This window comes from Crocodylus porosus, unplaced genomic scaffold (assembly GCF_001723895.1).
Source record: "Crocodylus porosus isolate Cpor-Errol unplaced genomic scaffold, CroPor_comp1, whole genome shotgun sequence".
NCBI classification, from domain to species: Eukaryota; Metazoa; Chordata; order Crocodylia; family Crocodylidae; genus Crocodylus; species Crocodylus porosus.
In genome coordinates, this window is record NW_017728949.1 from 42652250 (window position 1) to 42661633 (window position 9384).

The following is a 9384-nucleotide window of genomic DNA, read 5'->3' on the forward strand; positions in this document are numbered from 1 at the left end:
ATGTCTATATTTAATCCGTGATTTTTTGTATCCAGTAGATTTATGAAGTGAAGTTCATCAGCTTGTCTACAAAAGGTGTTTTGTAAATTCTCTCTGAGGTTTAGAACTGAGAGACTGGAGTGAGAGAGTGGTTGTCTTGTGAGAAATGTGCATCCACAGGTAACTGCGCATTTTTGTCTTTGAAAGATTTTCAGTGTGCGTTCATTCTGGTACTGAGCTGCGGTTTGGTTTCTCCTACATATTCCATCAAGGTATTTAGTGTACCAGATGAGATGCATTACATTTCTGGAGGTGCAGGTGTAAGATCCAGGAATGGTGATGATTCTGTTGTGGGATTGTGGAAGTGGTAGAGATGTGTTGGTAGGTTTTACATTTCTTGTCCCAGCATGGTCTGGATCCATTTGGTTTGCTTTGGGTCATAGGTAGCTTACTTCTGGTGATGAGGTTGGTGAGGTTCGGTGCTTGTTTAAAGAGTAGAATGGGTGGTTCTGGAAAGATCTCTTTAAGAACTGGGTCTTCTTCTAGTATGGGTTGCTATTGTTTGCTTAAGTGGCTTAAAGCACTTGTTATGTGGCTCAAAGTTACTCCACTCCAGGACAGGATTATCTCTTGATCTGCATAACTCAGCTTCTGTTCCATTAAGATATGACCCATACCCACAGATGTGCTACTCAAATTGAAGGTGTGACTCCACACTAGCACTAAGCCAATCAATATTTGTGGGCTCACAGTGTAATGTTAGGCCCTCAGGAAACTAACTTCAGAAAAATCTCTGGTTTTGCCTGTAATTAATATCATATTAACACTTAAGAACAGATTTTGTGCATAAACTGAAGCCCTAATCCTGCAGTATTTACTACAGAATATCTCCAAAAATTAAGCACCCCAGAAGAGAGACACAAAAATCATTGAACACTCTCTTAACATTTGGCTATATTGTCCTTCTCCTTTAGCATTAATTATTTAAAAGCTGGCCAACTGTGGCCTTGGGTCCACCACGATCCGCTGGCTGGGAAATTGGCTCTGTGGTTGGACCCAGAGGGTGGTAACTGACGGAAGTCAATCGTCATGGTGTCCTGTGATCAGCGGGGTCCCCCAAGGTTCTGTCCTTGGACCCACATTGTTCAACATCTTCATTAATGATGTGGACACTGGAGTCAGGAGTGGACTGGCCAAGTTCGCCAAAGACTGAACTCTGGGGCAAAGCATCCACACCTGAAGACAGGCGGGGGATCCAGGCTGACCTAGACAGGCTTGGCAAATGGGCGGACGAGAACCTGATGGTGTTTAACACTGAAAAATGCAAGGTTCTCCACCTTTGGGAGGAAAAACCTGCAGCATCCTTACAGGCTCGGCAGTGCTACACTGGCTGGCACTACAGAAGAAAGAGACTTGGGTCATCATTGACCACAAGATGAACATGAGCCTGCAATGCGATGCTGCGGCCAGCAAAATGCTGGTTTGCATCCATAGATGCTTCTTAAGCAAATCCAGGGACATCATTCTCCCCTTGTACTCGGCCTTGGTGAGGCCGCAGCTAGAGTACTGCGTCCAGTTTTGGGCTCCACAATTCAAAAAGGATGTGGAGAAGCTTGAGAGAGTCCAGAGAAGAGCCACACACATGATCAGAGGTCAGGAAAACAGACCTTACGACGACAGGCTGAGAGCCATGGGGCTCTTTAGCCTGGAAAAGCACAGGCTCAGGGGTGATCTGATGGCCACCTATAAGTTTATCAGGGGTGACCACCAGTATCTGGGAGAACATTTATTCACCAGAGCACCCCGAGGGATGACGAGGTCAAATGGTTATAAACTCCTGCAAGACCGTATCAGGCTGGACATAAGGAAGAATTTCTTTACTGTCCAAGCCCCCAAGGTCTGGAACAGTCTGCCATCAGAGGTGGTTCAAGCACCTACACTGAACACCTTCAAGAGAAATTTGGATGCTTATCTTGCTGGGATCCTATGACCATGGCTCACTTCCTGCCCTTTGGGCAGGGGGCTGGACTTGATGATCTTCCGAGGTCCCTTCCAGCCCTAATGTCTATGAAATCTTAACAGTGCAGAATCTACCTGGCTTTATGTCTACACTAAAATAGATTAAGTATCTATTTGTATACTTTAACAAACCACAAACATCTAACAGATACCACTTTTATTGTTAAGGAACTACTTCATGCATATCTTACTGTTGTCTTTCAAACATCAGCATCTCAGAACACATTCAATCAGAAAGGACTGCGCTTGTTCCATTTTCCATACAGTGATCTGGCAATAGCCTCTTTCCCATTGATGGCTTCTGCCATGTCTAAAGCTAATTACATTATGGGAGTGCCTCCAACATCCTAGGCACAGTACCAATATATAAATGCATCTCCTGCTCCAAAACAAGAAAGCAAGGTCTTCCATTAATTTTTCTTGGTTAGTAAAAATCCTTTAACAGTCAGATCATTCACAGAAGCTGAAAAGATTTTTCTGGTAGGTCCTTCTAGTCTCAACTCTTACAGGTCCATTTTAGAACAGGCTAAATGACTGGCTTTAGTATTATGTAGATGTAGAGCAGACTTCTATTCCCCTTTGTGCATTTAAATGGCAGTTTTCTAGTCACCCAGCTGGCTATTTTTGGCCCTGGCTTTAGACTGTGGATATACATGAGTGTGTAAACTGAGCATGCACTGTGAGCTGCATACCTGAACATGAGTCCCAGAAAAAGGACAGGAGGGAGGAGCGCCCTCACGTTTTTGAACTCCGATATCTGAGTGATTAAGCCAGAAACCTAGTTTCTATACCTCTTCGCCCATGGAGGGTTTGAACCAGCATTTCTCTGACTTGGACATTCCTATAGTGACCATATTATTTTAAGGAAATCTGGGACACTGTTTCAAGTGCAGGTAGAGGGTTATTGGAAAAAAACTATATATAACTAATTCCACTCTGGCTGATCCCCACCCCAGGCAAGAGAAGCAGTGTCCAGCCCAGTCCAACCTGCCCCCCACCTCCAGATGCTGCTCAGGAGGAGCCGAACTGGGCATGTGCAGGCAGGGTGGTGCCTGCCCCAATAAATCTGCCCACCTTGCTCCTGCACAGCAGCATCAATACCTGCCCACCTGCCTGCCTGACACACCAATTGGTTAGGACACCAGGATGGCCTACAAAATCTGGGACTGTCCTAACCAAACTGGGATATATGATCACCCTAGGTATTACCCAGTCACCTCTGTAGCATGCCTCCTATTGACTCCCTGGGGATAAGTTGTGTCAGGAGAAAAAGGAAAAGGTGTGTGGCTCAGTAAAGTGGATGCTGGCCTCAAGAAGACAAGACCTGGGTGCCCCTGCTTCTAGTACCAGAAACTTCACTATTGCTCTCCCACCACTTTATCCAATAGCTATTAAATGCTGAGTCTCAAAAGGAGTACTGGACTGGAAAATGCCTCAGCTGTGTGTGGTGGTTGGAACCCTCTACTAGGAAATTAGTGGTGCAAGTTCAAACCCCTCTGGGTGAGATAAGCCTAAAACCTAGGCTCATAGGTGAATGCCCCGAGCATTCATCTGTTGAGTCTAAAACATCTCCTTCCTCCTCTGTAATCTAATATCTGTTAGTCATGGGTTTTGGGACAGCTACACTTTTGGGAATTGGATGAAGGTATGTGTCCAGAATGGGTGCACTTATATAGCCACATATCTATCCAGACAGCATTTAGTCTGTGTGTTCATACTGCAGGAGAAATAGGATCACTATCCTTGCTAAGTTCCAAAAAAATGCCACTCGTACAGCTAGAAAGCTGCTATTTAGACACACAAATGGAACAGAATTTCCCCCTCAATGACTGCAAGAAATGACTTCTGAAAATACTATCTACACAATCTTTTACTGTTGACTACACCCTCTAGAAAGTGATTGCAGGATCAGCTTCTCCATTGCAAAAATATGTAATCTCGTCTCCACTTAAGTGCAACTACAAGGGATCCAGAGTCATTTTGATGCAAGTACAAATCTTTCACTGATATGGCCAACAATTATCTGCAAGGAAAAAGAACAGACTAGGTGATTCCGCAGTGACAGCTTGCAACCTCCTAGTAGCACTAGAAATGCAACCAACATCTTAAAATGCTGGTGTTCTGAATCACTAACTTGTACTAGGGTGGGGCAACTCAGATACAGTTTTATAGTATTAGTAAGCACAAGGAGGAGTGTGATAAAAATGTGCTCAGGAGCATGTGCTTGCAAGGTACACCATACCCAGTAAACTCCTTTGGCAGAATGGTATCTGCTAGCCTGGATGACTCATTGCGATGTATGTGCATCATGTGTCTGTCAAAGGAACATGAATCATGTACTTCCTGACTGAGGGCAGCATTCAAATTGCACACGCAGCACAGGAAGAAAGTTCCAAAGCTATGAGTAAAGTAAATATTTTCAGCCAAGGATGGGTCACTACTTTGAAAATATATGTATTATTAAGCAGCCACAGTAGCAAGGGGAAGGTTCAAACAGACTCAGCAATTCCATTTCCTCCCTGATCAGAGGATATCTAGCATTATGACATTTCTTATTCGCTCCAACCTGCATTTGCTGGGTCAGTAAAATAACAATACCAACTCACTGACTGCACAATTTCTAGAAAAAGGTCATAATCCTAACCGAGTAGTTTTTTTGGTTCCAATTCACCGGTTCCAAAGATAACATTTTCTGTAGACACCATTTCTAAGAAAGCTTCAAATGTGCTAGCACCACTAATCAGAGCCACGAAAGTAAAGACAATCAATACCAATAGACTAGCATGGTCTTAACTGGCAAAATTTAGAGCTGTCTACCAAATATTTCTAAAGTTTGAGATGTTCAAATCCAAGGACCTGGCCCAGGCATGTTCTAATTCTACACATTTGCCTTTACCCAGGATTTAAGTTATCTGAAAACACAAGTAAAATGTCTGAGATATGCCAAAACATAGGGAAGGGTAACAGTCTTGAAATCTGCAGTTCTGTTCTCCAAGCCCGAGAGAAAGGGGAATAGAGAGCCTCCAGGCTTTCTGATTCAGTGCCTTTAAGGAATTTTGATACAGAGCTGAACCCAGAGATGACTGTGGCCTTCTCTGATTGGTAACGGCTAAAAAAGTGGAAGAGAGTCCTCACCACCATTTACAGTAGAGCTGAACTCTACTGCTAAAGCAGGGAGCTGCAGGAGACTGAACAACTGTCACACACCAGGTCTGTAAAGTGAGATTTTGGGACGTCACCTGCACTCTGATCTCACACAGAATCCTTAGGCCAACCCAGTGCAGAGCTGTAGGATCTGGGCAAGCAAGAGCTACTTACATTTAGATAGCTGCAAGAATAAAGTATTGCAAAACCTGCAGGAAGGTGTCCATCTGGCCATCCTGCTCTAGGCCAATGATGCTACTGTGCAGTAAGGCAGTAAAAGTTCGTGCTGAAGAAGAAAAGTTATGACAGCAGCTGCACAGCTATTTTCAAGAGGGCAAGAGAAGCTCTTCCAGCCTCACTTCTCTTGTTGATTCCTTTCCACACCCTTTGGGATGGCACTGCTGGACTGGTCACAACATGCATCTAAGGAAGTATTAAATGCACCACTGAGGAAAATTCCAGTTAAATCTCCCCAGTCTCAAGATAGTGCCATAACCACTGGGTAAAAATCAGATAGGTGCATTCTTACCCTTTTTCTCTATCTCCACCCCCACCCCACAACCCAATCAATTATGCTTCCAGCAGGAAAGACAAAGATAGCCCCATAGCAGAATACTTTACGGTCTAAGTCAGTGGTTCTCAATCTTTTTTGTACCAGGACACATTTGTAAACACTGATGGCCAGTCCCGACCCAGTGTGTGGGACAGGGAGTGGGTGTGTGGGACATGAGAGGTGTGTGGGTGGTCTGAGGGGCCCCAAGCAGCTCCTTACAAGCAGGAACTCTGACAGCCTCCGAGGGAAAGCCACAGTTTCTCACGTTTGTCTCCTTTAAAGGAGAATCCATTTTTAAAGTTTGTTCATAACCCTTTCATATATTCTCAACCATGACCCACAGGTTGAGAAACACTGGCTTAGGTGTCAAACCAGTTACACATATAATAGGGGGTAGGTGGTCCAAACACAGTAAGGCTACACAGAAAGGAATTTAACCGAGGTCTGTTCTCCAAGCCTGGTTCATTAATGAACACTATAATCGCTGGGCAACTATGTAAAAAGGGAACTGGCTCTCCTCTCATGCTTTGTGGGGCCCAATCTAGCCGATGTCCTCCACGAATGTGTCTTAGACCGAGCCCTGCAGGAAAGACAGAAGGGGGAATGCCTAGCTTGTATACTGGGGCTCAGCAGCGAGAAAGTCACCTACCTACTTAACTCAGTCTAGACTTATGCAGTATGAGTATGTCAGAAATAGACATTTACTCACCTGGAAAATTTCACTATCATACACTTGGGATGTAAGGTACCTTGACTTTTAGGTAGCAGCTGAGTGAAGGTTATAAGAAAAAAAGGAATCTTTAAGGAAAAAGATTTTGGAGTAAAATATTCATAATTGCCTGAATCCCTTTATGGATCTAGCTCTAATTCAATTCACTGCTTATCAGTGAATTGAAACAGTATTTTATGTGGTGGAACCTCACAAAATCATTTTTATTTCTCCCTGATAGTGGGAGAAAGCACTGGAGAGGATAATATGGTTATTAGGTCCCTGTAGCTTAAACCATTATAAGTCAATATTTGTCAATTGAAACTAACTGTATCCAGGCATTAAATATAAGACAGACTGTTAATAAAATCCACAACCATGACAAGTTCTGATACATTGTGCGGCAGTGATATCTGCAGTCACAGATAAGGTTGAGGTTACAGAGTTTAGCTACAACAGGAAATAGAAAACTTTATACATCAGAAAAAGAATCTTTGAAAGACAAAAAACAAACACAGAACATACATTTTATGTACTATTAGCATTTTTCATGATAAACTGGTTAAAAAAATGAGTAAGTTGAAGCTACCACTGTCTCATTCACCTTTCTACTCCTTTGGTAAGAAATCCAAAATATTCTGAGACCTGTGCTAACTTGTTTCTGTATCATCATTACTGGGCTGATTCCTAACATATCAGTTGTACATAGACACTGTTTCTCTAAAGAGTGATTTATAACAAAGCCATAACAGAATTGCTCTAAGCTAAGCTATAGAAGTAAGTACCCTGTACAGGAGAAGAGATCAGGATTTCAAGTCTCAAGCTCTAAGTGCTCTAATTTCCCAGGCAATTTACAATACTCCTCTAATCACAAACTAAAGCCATGAACCTCAAAGAAAATGAAAATCAAGGAAGAACTGCTGAACAATCCTCCCAGCCTCCATTTTTATGTGAATTAACAAAGAGTTTATGCAAGGTCATTAAAGGCACAGAATGCAGGATTTTAAGATCACAAAACCCAATGTTACCCATTGCACTACACTGGCTTTGATGTGACAAAGTCTGTTTTGGTTCTCCCATCTTTATGACAATAAACTACATTCCTTCCACCCCAGGAACAGGATCCATGACTCCTGTGGCCATCTCATATGCAACTGTGTCATCATCGGCAATCTCTCACAGTCAAGGATAATGGTCTTCCACGATTAACTTTTCTGTGGATGCAAAGATGGCTGACAAGGTCAATCCAGGATCAGCAGGTTCTCCTGCAACTCAGGCATGTGTTTCTGTGTGGGGTGTGTGGCTTTAGACTCTTGGCTTGGTCCACAACACGCTGTTTCTGCCACTCGCCTCAGTGGAACTGTGTAACCACCAGGGAACACATGGGTCAAGTTCTCCCCAAGAAACTGGTCTATAGAGGAGGCTAACTGTTACTTTCATAGCTCCAGTAGTGAGAGTCCCAGCTAAGGAGCTGAAGGTTTGCTAGGTTTCTACTCCATTGCTGGCTGAATGAATGGCATGATTGTATGCAATTCACACAGAGAAAGAACGTCTCAGAATAATTTTTGGACTTAGTTATTTGAATATTGGGTGTCAGTCACCTATATAAACATTTTAGTCATGTTTCATATGTTTTGCTTATGTACCCACTGGTCACTGTGTATAAATGTTCCCCTTTTTACGCAGGAGGAAAGCTGATATCCACAACTGGATATCCTGACTCTTTAATGAGGAAGACCCTGGGAATTAGCTCTGGAAGTCACTGATTCAATGACAACCTGTAGCTAACAGAGCAGCAGTTAGGGTTGCAGGTGTCTACACTGCTATGCTCAAAGGCTGAGAGGTATATTCCTAGCTTAGTGAGTGTGGGACCAGAAAAAAGGAGAGCACAAAAAGGCAGATTACTCATGTGATGCAGGCATCATGCAGACATTCCTTGCTATTGATATCAAGCTTTGGAAATAATTCCATCTGAAAACATGTTCCATCTCAAAATGTGTATGCAAACACAGCTTGCAACTCACCTTGAGTTGCACTCCAACACGAACATCTTAAAACAGAGCGCCACATCTGACTAGCACGTTCCAGGCCACTGGGAAATTACATTATTCTGCTTAGAATACAAGCTTAATGAAGCTGGAGGACTTATTGCTTTCTGGTAACTACTAAAGACAAAGCAAGATATAGGTAGCAGAAGCACAGGTGGTAGGACTCTACTGTTTTAATATCAGCACAGGAAGGGATGTGGGCAGCACTACATGCCAGCTGCCTTTATCCCCTGTAGCTCTTGGCACCCATTGGATAAGAGGTTGGGTGGACCTTGGGGCAACACTGGAAGTAGAAGGAATAAATAGAAACTCACTACCCTCACCTGAGATCAAACACAGGTCTTTCACATCATAGCCAGTCTCCCCTACCAATTAAGCTGCACAGCTCCCAAAACACAGGCAGTATGAAGGTATACAGGAAAATGCACAACAGCTTCTTCCTATTCTTTTCAGGTTTAGGGTGAATGGGACATGTTGTGACACAACCTCAGTTTCTGTTTGCTAACATCTTACACAACATCCACAAACCCCAGCTGAAGTAGACGATATTCCAATAATTTGTGAAACTAAGAACATCAAGTCTGCAATCAAAATATACATAATCAAAGTCTGCAATTAAAAATATACATAAAACTTTGCAACCTGATCCAGAACAAACCATTCCAAAATCCAAACTGTAAGACTCACCTTTCTTTTTATTTAATCCTTACACCCATAGGAAAATTAAGTATTAGGATGCCAAATTGGAGAAGGAAACTTGGGCAAAGGCAAGTGTCAGAACTGAGGCACCATGACCCTTCTCTTCCTGTTTTTGCATACAATTAAAATTAGTAAATGAGTGAAAGGTACAACCAGAGTGGAAGTTGATTGGTTCTTAGGTTCTGATAAACAATTTCTCCTGCTGGAGACTCCCTTTTCCAAACTTATTTTTC